Source organism: Chinchilla lanigera, unplaced genomic scaffold (genome assembly GCF_000276665.1).
Source record: "Chinchilla lanigera isolate Chin_1 unplaced genomic scaffold, ChiLan1.0 scaffold00013, whole genome shotgun sequence".
Lineage (NCBI taxonomy): Eukaryota > Metazoa > Chordata > Mammalia > Rodentia > Chinchillidae > Chinchilla > Chinchilla lanigera.
In genome coordinates, this window is record NW_004955414.1 from 31,474,855 (window position 1) to 31,489,122 (window position 14,268).

General features: G+C 34.0%; 1 protein-coding gene and 1 pseudogene across 9 annotated transcripts in view; both read right to left on the bottom strand.

The window, feature by feature from the left end:
• Positions 1-14,268, bottom strand: part of Sox6 (SRY (sex determining region Y)-box 6) — a 566,848-nt gene that overhangs the window by 509,229 nt on the left and 43,351 nt on the right. The window lies entirely within an intron of this gene.
• On the bottom strand, positions 1,041-2,717 carry LOC102027170 (annotated as a pseudogene).

Here is a 14,268-nt window from a genome sequence, read left to right on the forward strand (position 1 = left end):
AAAAAAAAAAAAAAGAAAAAAAAAAAAGAAAAGATAGCTAGTTATAAAAGAAAAGTTAACTATTCTCAGAAAAAAATTAAAACTCTGGTATAAAATGCAAATTTATGTTGCAGGATGCTTCATAAATCCTTGACAGTTTCAATTGTGAAACTACCAATAGTACAATTTATCACATGCTTGGAAACTTCAGGGTACACAAATAAATGGCAATTTGTGATCAGTTCATTGCCGTTATATGACTGTCACTATTTAGTTGATAATTTCAAATAGAAAATTAATTATTGAAAAGGTCAAGTAAATAAGGCTCCAAGTTTGTAGAGGTAGTATCCTGTTTGTAGAAGGTAGTATCCTTTTTCTTTAAATGAAGACCCATTTCCCATACTTTTTACTCCAGCTGATTGGAGCATAAAAATACAATTGATCACACTTTCTTTTATTTTCTTGTCCCCTGCTTCCTCTCTACTTTTTTCATTAACTGAAAAATTCATTAAGCCAATTTTGTAAATTATTTCCAGGGAAGAGTTTTACAGAGAGTAACCCTGGGAATAGGTTTGTATATAAACTTTTTCTTTTAAAATCTTATCTTCACTTATAGGTTAACAACAATTATAGGAATGCAGGAATTAATAGAAATAACTTTTAAGCAAAATGTGTTGTATATGTTAGCCAAATGTTGGTTAAAGTGAAAGAAACTAGGCCAATGAGTCTAGATATTTGAAAATTAGTAAAATCAAATGTGAACACTAATAGTAGACTTCAAAGTAATCTGATGTTCATATTTAATATCATTCAATTTTCATACATACTAGTAACTGGAACTTTACTTGTCATATATCTGCATTTTTAAAAAAACTACTCATTAGATTTTTGTTTCCTAGCAATGGCCTCTTTATTTGCAGATCCACTCCACCCTATTCCTAAAAGGTCTCTTTCAGTCTGCAATGTCACCTCTAAACATAGCTCTTTGCCTGAAGAAACTCAGTTTTTGAAAGTTCTGATGACTGCCAGCCAGTAGCCCATTACAAATTCTATTATCCACCCTGCTACCTCTGCTAGAGATTTAGTGTCATCTGAACATTGCAAGACCTCTTGAGCCACTCCTATATTTAAAGCTTCTTTAAACACAGTTTGAGGGACAAACAAAGCTGTGAGAGCTAGTCTACTGCCAATAATTTTAGCCAACCTGGTGGCACTACCTCAGCTTGGAATTGTACCCATATCTTTGAGAACAAATCTCATCTCACTGTCTGGAGTCATTAACCTGAAATCATACACTGTAGTAAATTTTGCTCCTCCACTCAACACCTCACCTTGAGCCAGCACAACACATACTAAAGGTCAATGAATCTTGCTACTATGTTTTACATAAGCATAGATAAGGCCATCCCATCCTCTAATACTTTCACAGCATTCAGATCAGATCCCAAAAAGAAAGTAGTTTGGCCCTGTGGACAATGAGTCCTGTCCTTGCTGTGCAGTTTTCAAACTCAAAAAATGTTTCCAAAAATTCCAGCACCGTAATACATGAGAAGGCATTTGTGATGCTGATTTTGTTCAGAGTAAGAATGTCAACATCACTGTCTTTCCTTTTGATGGTCAGTAGATACACTAGGAAACTGCTGAAGTGTCCTTTTTACTTCTTTCGCATGAAAGCCATAAGAATTACAAGGGACACTCCCATTTGGTGTAGCTCTTTTGCCTGACAGACAGAGCTGATGTCTTTAAAAGATTTTTTGCCATTTCCATATCCTCTTACTCTCCTACAGCACTCCTTCATCTACACTTTTATTTTGGGGGTGGTGAAAAGGTTGTGGAACTAGATAATAATGTCTGTAAAACACTATGGATGTACCAAATACCATTGAATTACACACTTTAAAATTGCTGAAATGAGCTAGGTGTGGTGGCACATGCCTATAATCCCAACACTCTGCGAGGCTGAAGCGGAATTGAAATTTGAGTCCAGCATGGATAACTTAGTGACTTAGTGAGACCCCACGTTGAAAAATAAAAATAGCACTGGGGATGTAGCTCAGTGCAAAGTCCCTGGGTTCAATCTCCAGTAGTGGAATCAAAAATTTTCTAATTGCTGAAATGATGAATTTATGTTGTATGAATAATTTTTTTAAATCCACATGCTCACAAAGAAGCAGAAAAATATGACTCATGATTAGAAAAAAAATCAGTCAATACAAACAGACCAAGATGTGGCAGAGATGATTAACAGAGAAGAAAGCTAAAAGATATTAAAAGCTATGCCCCATATGTTCAAAAATATAGAAAACATCAACATGCTAAGAAGAAAAACGTAAAATATGAAAAGACACAGATAAAACTTCTAGGATGGAAGAAAATAATATCAGAAATGAAAAACACATTGGAAGGGATTAACAGAATTTGAAGTCTCACAAATCATTCAAGCAATACAAATTACTGAAGCACTGACAGGAAGAAAAGAACATTAACAGACATCAAGTGGTCTATGGATGAGTCCCAGAATAAAAGAAAAAGTGAGGGAAGAATATAGACAAAGCCAAAAAGAAAAAGAAAAAAGAGAAAAAAGAATACAGCCAAAGCTTCCTAAATTTTCACAAAACTATAAATGCATTCATCCAAGAACCTCCAAAAAGCACAAGCTGAATAAACCAAAGAAAGTACATAAAGAAGACATGGGTATATCATAACCAAAAAACTCCAAAAACAGTTCAAAAGAGACTATTTTTAAAACAGTCGCAGTGGAGGCTAAGGCGACGGTACACATGTGTACGACAGTATACATGCATATGAAGCAATGAAAAGGAAAATGATAGCAGACCCTCCATCAAAAGTGATGCAAGCACAAAGACTATGAAGTAACATCTTCAAAATACTGAAGAAATTAAAACGACCACCTTAGAATCCTAAAACTAGCAAAAATATTTTTCTAACATGAAAGCAAAATAAAGATTTTTTTCAAACAAACAAAAGTATGGAGCAAATTCTTCTGCGTCAGACCAATACCACATAAAATGATAAAGGAATTTTTCATGTAGAAGAAAAATAACACTAGATGGAAATCTGGGTTTACCAAAGGTATAAATAATGCTACAAATGTTAACCATAAGGGAAACATTAACTGAAATGTTTCTCTATTTTTAATTTCTACAAAAAGATAGTTGTGAACAATTGAAGCTCCTCATGCAAAAAAAATAAAGGCCCGGGATGTAGCTTAGAGGCACAGAGCCTGCCTGGAAAGTACGAGGCCCTGAGTTTGATTCTTGGTACCAAAAATGAAAAAATAAAAGAACATTGACCAATCACTTACATCATCATACCCATAAAAATGCAGCCAAAATACATCACAGACCTAAATACCCAATCTAAAACTTGTAGGAAAAAAATATGCAAAAAAACTTCCTAGCTTCAGGGAAATTCTATGAAGCACACACGATAAAAGAAAACAATGAAAAATTGGACCACATCAACATTAAAAATTTTCTGCTCTTTGAAAAACACTGTTAAAAAGAAGGGCTATAATGACATGGGGAGAGGATATAAAAGGATATATCTTCTTGGCCAAAGGATATAAAATTTCAGCTAGGCACCAGGAGTAAATTTGAGAGATCTATTATAGAACATGGTGAACTACATTTAAAACAACGTATTATATGTATACTTGAAAATTGCAAAAAGAATAGCCTCTAAGTGTTCTCACCACAAATAAGTATGTAAGGTAATGCATATGTTATTTAGATTCAGACATCATATGATGTATACATATTTCAAAAAAGAAAATGAAAAAACAAGCCCATTCTGGGAGAAACAGCTACATAATATACAACAGATAAAAGACATACACAGAATCTATAAAAGACTCCCAACTTAGTAAAAAAACAACTTCTAAGACATTGTTCCAAAGAGATAAAGATGAGCCCATGAAAATAAGTACATGAAAAAATTCTCAGTCTTTAGTCATTAGGCAAATGAGATACTATTATAAGGCTTTCAGAGCCACTAAATTTAAAAATTAAACCAAAAGTGACAATAACAAATGCTGGTGACATTAGAGAACAATGGAACACACAAGTTACTATGGGACCAAAAAATGATGCGACTGTTTTGGAAAACTATTTGGCAGTTTTTTTAAATGGTAAATATACATTTATCATCCAGCATAATAATTGCATACCTAGGTAGTTAGCCAAAATAAATGAAAGTATACAACAAAACAAAGTCCCATTTGCAAATCTTTAGAGTGGCTTTCCTCTTGATCTCCAAAAACTAGAAAAAAAACTCAAATAACCATTAAGTGGTCGTGAAAAAACAAATTGTCACACATTTATACAACGGAGTACTGCTCGGCAAACCAAAGAAATAAATGACTGTTACCTGAAACACACTGATGAAACCCAAAAGCATTATACTAAGTGAAAGAAATCAAACAATGATGATGTAGAAGACATAAGCTTATACAGAGAATTTGCTGGTTATGTGAGGTAAAAGTGTGACAGAATGACTGCAAAGGGCACGGGAGAACACTATGTACCCTGAATGCGGTGGTAGTTACATGATGTATACATTTGTAAAGTTTTCCAAACCTGTATGTCTAAAAACGCAAATTTTTAAAAGTGAATTTTATTATAGGGAAATTATATTCCAATAAACCTTTTTTGAAAGGAAGCATGCTTAAAGCAGGTTTGCCCAAAGCAAGGCCTCTGGCTGCATTCAGCTCTGGACAACTAGTAATATGGTCCCGCAATATCATAATCTTTTAACATTATTATGAGTTTTAGCGATTTTGTTTATGACTCAATTATATGGTGCTCAAGAGCAGACTTGTGGGCAAGAACAGAATACTGTGTAGAGGGAGCCCAGTGCAGTGCTAACTCAGCCTCCCGAGCCTGCCACACACGGTCAGTTGGAAACCCATGTGGATCAGACACTACATGCACTTATGTGATTTGGCAAGTAAAATGGGATTACTGGTAATTTGATTTCAGCCTCCCTATACATGTGTGCCTGTGAAGACAAATGTTTATTGTTAATAAGCAAACATAAGTTCTCTTATTTCATTGTTAAACTTGGGTTTGTGTTACTTTGTTAAATAATTTAATATTAAGAGATTAAAAAAAGGGGACCGGGGATCTGGCTCAATGGCACAGTGCCTGCCTGGCAAGAGCAAGGTCCTGAGTTTGATTTCCCATACCGAGAGAGAGACAGAGACAGAGACAGAGAGAGAGAGAGAGAGAGAGAGAGAGAGAGAGAGAGAGAAGAAGTTTTGCTACTTAATATACATTGACTATATTATATATTTTATATATAACCCAAGACAATTCATTCTCATTCAGTATAGCCCAGCCTGAGCTGCACAGTGAGACCCTGTTTCAGAAAAAAAATTCTAAATGAAAGGTAAAGATTTTCTGATTTAATAAAAACCAAGACACAACTATGGGCCACTTACAGTACACTTTAAATAGATTTACACCGTGTGACACTCTCACTTGGCATATGTGCCATAATGTTTATTAATATGGAGTTAAACTTCTGGCAGTAACACAAAAATAATTTTAAAATGAAAAATTGTGCAAAACAAAGTTAATCAAATATATGTTTTATTCTTTTCCTAGGTTAACGAAGGACAGAGTTTCTAGAAACATTCTAGTCTAGGGCTAGGAGTGTAGCTCAATGGCAGAGCATGACTTAACATGTGCAAGGCCCTGCATGCAACTGAATGAGTGAATAAATGTTCTAGTAACTTTTAAACCAAATTTAGAGCATATATTTTATTAGTCATCTCTATGACACTTTCTATTTTCCTAATTCTACATACTTTATTGAAATCTAAAATAGGTTTATGTTGTTGTATACAGAGAAAAATCTTTACAGTAACACCTAAAATTTTCTCCAACATCCTGAACATTAATACATATAGCCCAAAAACAAATTAATAGTTTTTGGAAAACCCTGAAGTAAAACTCAGAGATTATAACTGGTTTTTTTTCTGGTACTAGAAATCGAACTCAGGACCTTGCATTTGCCAGGTAGGTGCTGTACCACTGAGCTATATCCCTGGCCCAAAAGCGTTCCTTTTTAAAAATCTCTACAAATGATAAAAATCTTTCAAGTGAAATGCAAAACAGAAAAATACATGTTATACAGCTAGCAAGCAATCGTGAAAGTTGCAGGGTATCACAGCATAACAGAGGCATTAAGGGTTATGTGTGTATATTTACATAAAACTTTATATAACATTCCTAAACATTACAAATGAAGATCTTAAGGGTTTGAATTGTAGCCTTTCTCAGGGATGATTCTATAAATTAGGCTGGTTTGGTAAATATAACAGGTGCCTCACATACTTGGAGAACCAGGAAACTGGAAATGGCACATACAATACCTACCTTGAAGGAAGTAAGAATCTCTAATACATAGGAACTTATTTAAGAAATAATACTATGTGAATATAGATTTCATTTTTACACAATGTTAGTTACTACATTTCATGGTAAAAATTATTATTAAACATAAGTATCAAAAAAAGGATTGAAATCTAAACTTTAAGTCAAGGAATTTATCATTTTCAAAAATATTATCTTGTTTTCTAACTTTTCTTCCAATAAGTAATCCACCTGCAGAAGGGGGACCCCTGAAACAACAGCACTTCACAACTGAAGTGTGTAGATGGCAACAAACCACCACTCATCTCTCCCCACTGAGACCACGTCTTTGAAGAGGCACTATGGGACTACTTAACATAGCTTAGAACCTATTATGGTTTGTATCTTAATGTCCGCGAAGGCCATATTTTAAAGGCTGGGTTGCCAGCCAGGGGTGCTGTTAAGAGATGGTCAGAGGGTTGTGTCCTGGAGGGGACCCTGGACTCTTCCTCTCTTGCTCTTTGCTTTTCAGCGGCCATGGAGTGATCAACTTTGCTCAACTATGTGCTTCCTACTTGAAGTTCTGCTTCACCATGGGCCCAAAGAAACAGAGAAAGTGACCACAGATAGTAATCTCTGAAACCATGAGGCAAAACTTTTCTCTTTATAAATTGATTACTAGCTGGGCATGGTGACACACACCTGCAATTCCAGCACTCAGGAGGTTGAGGCAGGAGGATCTCTGCGAGTTTAAGGCCAGCCTGGGCTACATAGTGAGTTCAAGGCCAGCCTGAACCGCACAGCAAAACTCTGTCTCAAAAAAATTGATTACTTCAGGTTTTTTTTTAACACTGATGGTAATCTAACACAAGTACTCCTAACTTCAGGATCATGATAAAATTTACAGCAAATAAAAAACAAAGTTATAATAACAGTATAGATGAGTTTCTTGGCTGACTTACATATTTCATTGTTGAGGTTCTCTGTCAGTCCTAAACTCTAACATCATTTCATCCATAATCTAACCTGAACGATGAATAATACAACTACTTTCAGTCAATGGACTAAGTAAATAGTTTCGAGTCTTTAAAATGATGACTGTCATCATCAAAACTTTCCTTGAAATGTTGTAAGAAACTCTAGTCTTGTTATTTTCCAACACTAGCTAACAAAAATAAGCAGGAGGAAAATGGCAAGCCATGCTAACTAAAAGCAAATAAAAGTGCTTAAAACTTTTCAGCAGCAGGGTTTCCAAAGTTTCAAAGTCATGCTCAAAGAATATACTCCTATCACAACAGAATAACATGAAATTTATGCCTTGTCTAATCAACGTAAAATTTTTTCATCCTTTTTTCTTCCTTCCCATCTTTTTTCTCCTTTGCTCTTTCAATAAATATTGCATGCCAGGCTCAGCACTGCAGACTGCACCAGAACAGTTAAGAAGACATAGTCTTTGACTTCATGTTGCTCACATTTGACTTTATCCCAAAATCAATCACTGTGAAAGCTAATTATATAGCACCAATTATACAGTGCTATAATGATTTTCCAAAACTTACCTAAAACAATCTTCATTCTCTTAAGAACTGAACTATATCATAAATATTAAAGGTTTAGGAAAACATGAAGAATCAGAAACACACTAACTTCCCTTTGTGTTTCTACTCTTTCCTATAAACTATTAGAATTAAAAGTAAATCTGTCAAGAAAGAGGTCAGTCTGAATTATTCCAATAAATCCTACATGTGATAAGAAGAGGAAGGAGAGAGAAGCAAAGAAAAAAAACTTTGAACTGTCAAAATTCAGTAGTTGTGTTACCTTTGAAAAATCTGACCTTCTAAAGAAGGAAGAAGGAAGGCAAAACATATATATATATGAATAGCTGCAGTGACTGTATTGCTGTTGTCTGATGGTGTATTGAAAGGAACAGTTAATGTTCACAATTTTTTATGTTCTGATCGACTTTGCATGCTCGTGTCCGGTGGTCTGAGCAACTGATTTGAAGGTAACAATATGCAATGGAAATATAATGGTGACCTCCTACCATCTTGTCTAGTGAAACTCTGTATTATCTCTAATGTTTTATCAAAGAATTATTTTCTTATTCTCTTTAATGGTTTGAGCAATCTTTCATTCTTACATCTAGTAATCTGAGCAATGTAGTTGAGGATAGCGATAAGCAACGTAATAACCACTGTTGATATGTATTAATTTGTCTTGAGACCCTGTATTACTTTGAATGTTCTTGCTTTGATTTGTTTATGTTCGTGATACTGGTATGCTGCTACTGTTCTATTTTTTTTGTTTGTTTGTTTCTCATGTACTACTCTCTTTAAAAGAAAAAAGAAAAAGAAAAGAAAAAAAGAAAAATCTGATCTTCTGCACATACTGATATAATGCATCAGAACAGTTAAGAAGACAAAGTCTTTGACTTAGGGGGTATAATTATAATTAGGTGTCTCTTGATTTCTCTCACCATAATATCAGTATTGAATGTCATTTGATTTTGACAAAAGATACGGTCATCACTGCTTAAAAGATGTACAGGGTTACACCTCTGAATGTTTCACAAAGAAATATCTAGAAACAGAAACATCTTACTCTCAATCACACACCAGCCAGTAGGACAATTTGCAAAATTCCCAACCCATAACAAATGGACAACAAGCAAACAAACAGAATCTGTGGTCTCAATAACATTAAAAATTCAACAATCTGAAAAGGAAAGTATTTCTTTAATTTTTACATTAAAAACGACAATGCCATGAAAACTTGTTAAATCTTTCTCAGTGCATGCATTTATTGAATCTAAATTATCACTAATTAGCTACCAATATAACTATAATTATTTCTTTTTTGTATTATTTTTGCTCAGGTATGATGGTTATTTAAGTGCTTCTTAAATAAAATAATTTATCACTATTATTAATACAAAGTCTTAAACACATAAAATTTTTACCAAAGTATTTCCTCTACCAAAAAATTAAGTCACTTTAGAAAGTAGAGATATGATGAAAATATTAATAATCACAAATTCTTCCTACCATATGCCATTGACTATTTAGGTAAAATTATGACCAAGTTCATATGCATCACTAATATAATAGTATGTTTTCATAATTCTATATCAAAATGAGACTTTTTTATTATAAATATTTCTCAAGACTCTGATATTGATATTCTGGTTAGAAAATTTGACAAATCACTTCTGGGCTTTTTAATTTATATTTTTATGTGAAAGAGAAGGCAATAAAGGTTTTGTGTTTGCTTCAAACTAAGGACTTAGGAAAATATCATAGTTCTTAATTATACTCTATTGATCTTCTATGGTAAGCATCTAATAAAAGATCCTTAAATGAAGATATAATCACTAGAAATTGATCCTTTCATAATAGGTTCAAATAGCCAGAATTTCTGGAAATATTACTTAGTCACAATTACCAGAAATTCATTACATCTATGGCTTAAAAACAAGAAAGAAAACCAGTCAAAAGCATTGCTATTACATGTCCCCAAATCAACAACACTCTCTGATCATCAATTAAATCTGATTGAAATAAATAGAAATATGGCTGAAAACTACAGTAAATGGATATGTTCTTAAAAACTACCTGTGCATTAATCCCATTTTTCTGTCAGAAAATATTACAATTTTTACACTTTCTCCCACTAAAATAGAAGTATCCCACTATATCTTTTGGTTTAAATGTTCAAACACAATTGAAAGGCAACATTTATAGGTCAGAATCAAATATAATCATATAAGCACACATAGAAGTGACCAGAAAAATGTAAGTTTTAACCTACAACAAATATCTGTAACATTTTATATGTTAATTAAAATACTTATATTGCAGATTGATGAAGGGCCCCTTATCAAGCCATATAATAAGACTTTGCTTTTAGCAAATAACAATTTATTCTGATCATAATTATACCTGTATTCAAATTATGCTAATATTAAAAAATTACCATTTTCAATTGTTTGAAATAAAGACCATGAGAATTTAGTTCATAAAATATAAAGTGTACACAAATTTTATTCTGTAGACCAATAACACAACAATTCATAGGTCTCAGCTGATAGCACTTCTGAGATCAAGTCAGATAACTGCATACACATATTTCTAACTTCATTCTCTGATTTTTGACTCTTGTTACAAATCATAATTTGATTGTCACAAATCATTTTTCTTTTTTAATGTCATTTAAATCTCTTCCAAGCATCAGAATCCCCAGAATTACTGATGATAATCTCAAAATGCAGTGTTTCTTTTCAGTCTTGTTAAATACTCCAATCACAACTAAGCAAAACTATTTTTTTATAAAATTTCATCTCTCCACTCCAACTTCTCTTAAAATGTGGAAGATGTTATCAGAGATGTTAGTGTCCTGAGTATAACTAAAGTTTGTGTGCATGTGTACACGTGAAGTGTGAAGAAAAGAAAAGTAAGGCTAGGAATTTTCTATATGGCATATGTTTCACACAGGCCAAATTTCTTAAGATCTTGCTCTTCTACTTATCCCTGTCTCTTTGTCCCTACTTCACACCCTAATTTCCCTTCTGGAAAATTTATTCCCCATTAAATGTACCCAGTAAAGCCATCCTTACATCTAAATTTCTTCTTGACTACATACTATCCCACTAATATCCTCCTCCCTACCTAGCCCCATCTCACCAACCTTCCTTTCTTCTGTAAAGCATTTTCTGATTTAATTACTACAAGTCTGGCAATCTCCACATGAGAGTTAATCTAAACATTACATTCCATGACTCGTTTACCATTCTATAATTACTCTTGACTTATACATAATTTACATAGATATCACCTTCAAATATGCTCATTTCTCAAATGAAAATGTTGCCTTTATATCATAAACTATAATATTTAGAATATTACTATTAGGCCAGGCATGGTGGTGAACACTTGTAATTCCACCACTCAGGAGACTGAGGCAGGAGGCTCACCACGAGTTCAAGGCCAGCCTGGGATACATAAACAAATTCAAGGCCAGACTGCAGTACTTAGTCAAACCCTGCCCAAAAAAAAAAAAAGAAATGAGATGAAATATCATTATTATTATCATTTATTAGCCATAAATGATAACATCAGTAAGATTATAATCATTATTATTAACTCTAACATGACCATGGTAATATTTCCTGCCTTATGTAGCACAAGAATTGTTCCTTTTTCATATCAAAGTATTATCTTATATTTTGGGTGATAAAGATGATAACCCTTTTGGTTCATGTTTGTTTGCTATAATTATTAGCACATATTCACTATGCAAACTTATGGATTTCATTGTGACATTTCCACACATACATGCAATGTGCCTTGACAGTATCTATCACCCCTCGCACTTTTTCTTACCCCGCTCCTGTTGGTTCTCTTCCCCTTTCTTTTTAGGCCCTCTTCTGTGGTAAAGTTCTTTTGACATAGAGCTACCTCATAATAACTTATACAGGCCAATATAGGAGTACAGTTAGTTCAGTCAACTACAGACCCCTGTTAAGTTTAGAAAACTGGCACACTTTATGAGAAGTCAAAACACAATTTCAAAAATTAGCCATTATCCTAAATATTTTTCCTATACAGTTTTTCTATCAAGAACCTCTGAATGCACTCCTGACTTAACTAGCTGTTTTAATATCAACAAAATGGCCTCTGGAAACAATACAGGAAGAAACAACCTGGAGCATTGATTTTTGTTGTTTGTTTTTTGTTTTTTGTTTTTTTTTTCTGAGCATTGATCATAGTAGGACTCAGATTTCTGACAAAAATGTAAGATTTCACCAAGCATGGTGGCACACACCTGTAATTCCAGCACTCGGGAGGCTGAGGCAGGAGGATTATTCTGAGTTTGAGACCAGCCTGGGTTACAAAGTGAGCTCAAGGCCAGCCTGAACTGCATAACAAGACCCTGTCTCCAAAAAGGAAAAAAAAAGAAGGGAAAAAAAAAAACCTCTAAGATTTCAAATAACTTATTCTGAACTGTCCAAACCCTTTCCTCCATAAACTATCCATCTTGGAATTCACCTGGAAAACATTCTGTTATTACCTGGAAATTTTAAAATCTGCCATCTGCTAAATATTGTCTAGAAAGACACCCTATTTCTTTCCCTGCCTGGTCTTCAGCAGATGCCAGGGATTGCTCTCATACCATTCAAGTCCCGCTGACCATGACCTAAGTAGAAGAGATAATTTACAAAAATGAAACTATAATCAGTGCTCTGCAACTAGGAACATAGTTAGATTTCTCATACATCTTTTTCAGAACCTTTCTCCAAAGAAGAAATCCAACTTTACTGTACCTGTTCTTTCTCAAGACTTCCAACATTCTTAAGTCAAAAGGGTTATACTCTAGTAAGCTGAGAAGACAAGTTTAAGGTCCTTATTTTTCAACTATGATTAGACCTATGCTTTAGTCCAGGGACCAAAATGTACTACTTGGAAAACCTAATGCTTATGAGCAAACGAGCCTGTTTAGCAACACAGTAGGTATACCCTCTTCTGATTTTCCACATGGAGCACCAATTTAAAACATGAGAATTCTCAGCTAAGTAGCAGCTTTTTCCTACAAAGTAAAAAACAAAGGCCTTCTCCCAGTGCTTACATTTGTGATACATCTGTAAAAAGTGATTTTTTAGCATCAGAAAGCATTTTAATTGTAGTAAAATGAACAATGCTGAAATTGTTTGAAGAGGAGATTAAATTTAATGAAATTCACAAACAACCTCTTTTAGAAAGTAACAACAATTTTTTGAACATTAAAGAGGAGCTCATTATATCAAGACAACTCCACTCTAAAAAGCAGTCTGACTTCAGTCATTGCATATCTACATGTTAATGAACATGTTGTATACAGCAGGGATTGAGCAGAAAAAGTAATAGGAAGACAGTCTCAATGCATATTTGCTGGAGGAAAAAAAATCTCCTTTAATCAATAAAACACCTTTTCACAAGTACCTTAATAGTATCTGAAACTCCTTCAAACAACACAAAAGGAGGATGATACGTGGACGTTTCTTTAAGACATTATAGAGCTTACACTTTCCTGCAATGTTCACATGCTGTCAGCATCACAGTTCCAAAGACTTTTAAGTTTCAACAGACAGATACAGGCTAGTACAAAGTCTTTGTCATAATAATTTCATTGCCGCCTCCTGATCAAACATAGACAAATCTGAAACTAGAAAGTGAGAGCCAGCCCATGACCTTTGATTAGAGCCACAAGCCTCAATTTTAATAAAATGCTTCATTCACTTCTCTTCGGTGCCAACAAGGAAGGTATGTTGAAAACAGCAGTCAACACACCATTCACTCCAGAACAGTGATTTCCATCATTTACAGTATGAATCTGGGTTTGTAACAAGTGAGACACATATGCTTTAATAACAGCTAAATCCGAGTTCGGTTCCCGGTACCGGAGAAAAACCAAAAAAAAAAAAAAAAAAAAAAAAAAAAAACAGCTAAATCAAAATGTAAAAGTGCAGCTTCCTACCTTTAAAATAAATAAATCAGTTTACCCCTGATTCTCAGGTACTTGCTACCAGCTTTCATGGCTAGCTGTGCTGTCTTCCCCAAACAATCATTTGTATGATATCTGTTGCTATTTGCTTTTTTGATCTTCTGATTCTCCTAAACTATTAGTGTACCATTCAAGTATATATCTATAAAGTTTATTTTTCTTAAAGCAAAAGTTTGAAATTTAGGCTGATTTAGTTTTGCTTTTTTAACTTTAGACTACAACCATAGTTAGCATATGTTGATGCCTAATATCAGATTGCCCTTAAGAGCAATAATTCAAGAAAATAGGGGCTGGGGATTTAGCTCAGTGGCAAAAGCGCCTGCCTGGCAAGCGCAAGGTCGTGAGTTCGGTTCCTGGTACCAGAGAAAAACCAAAA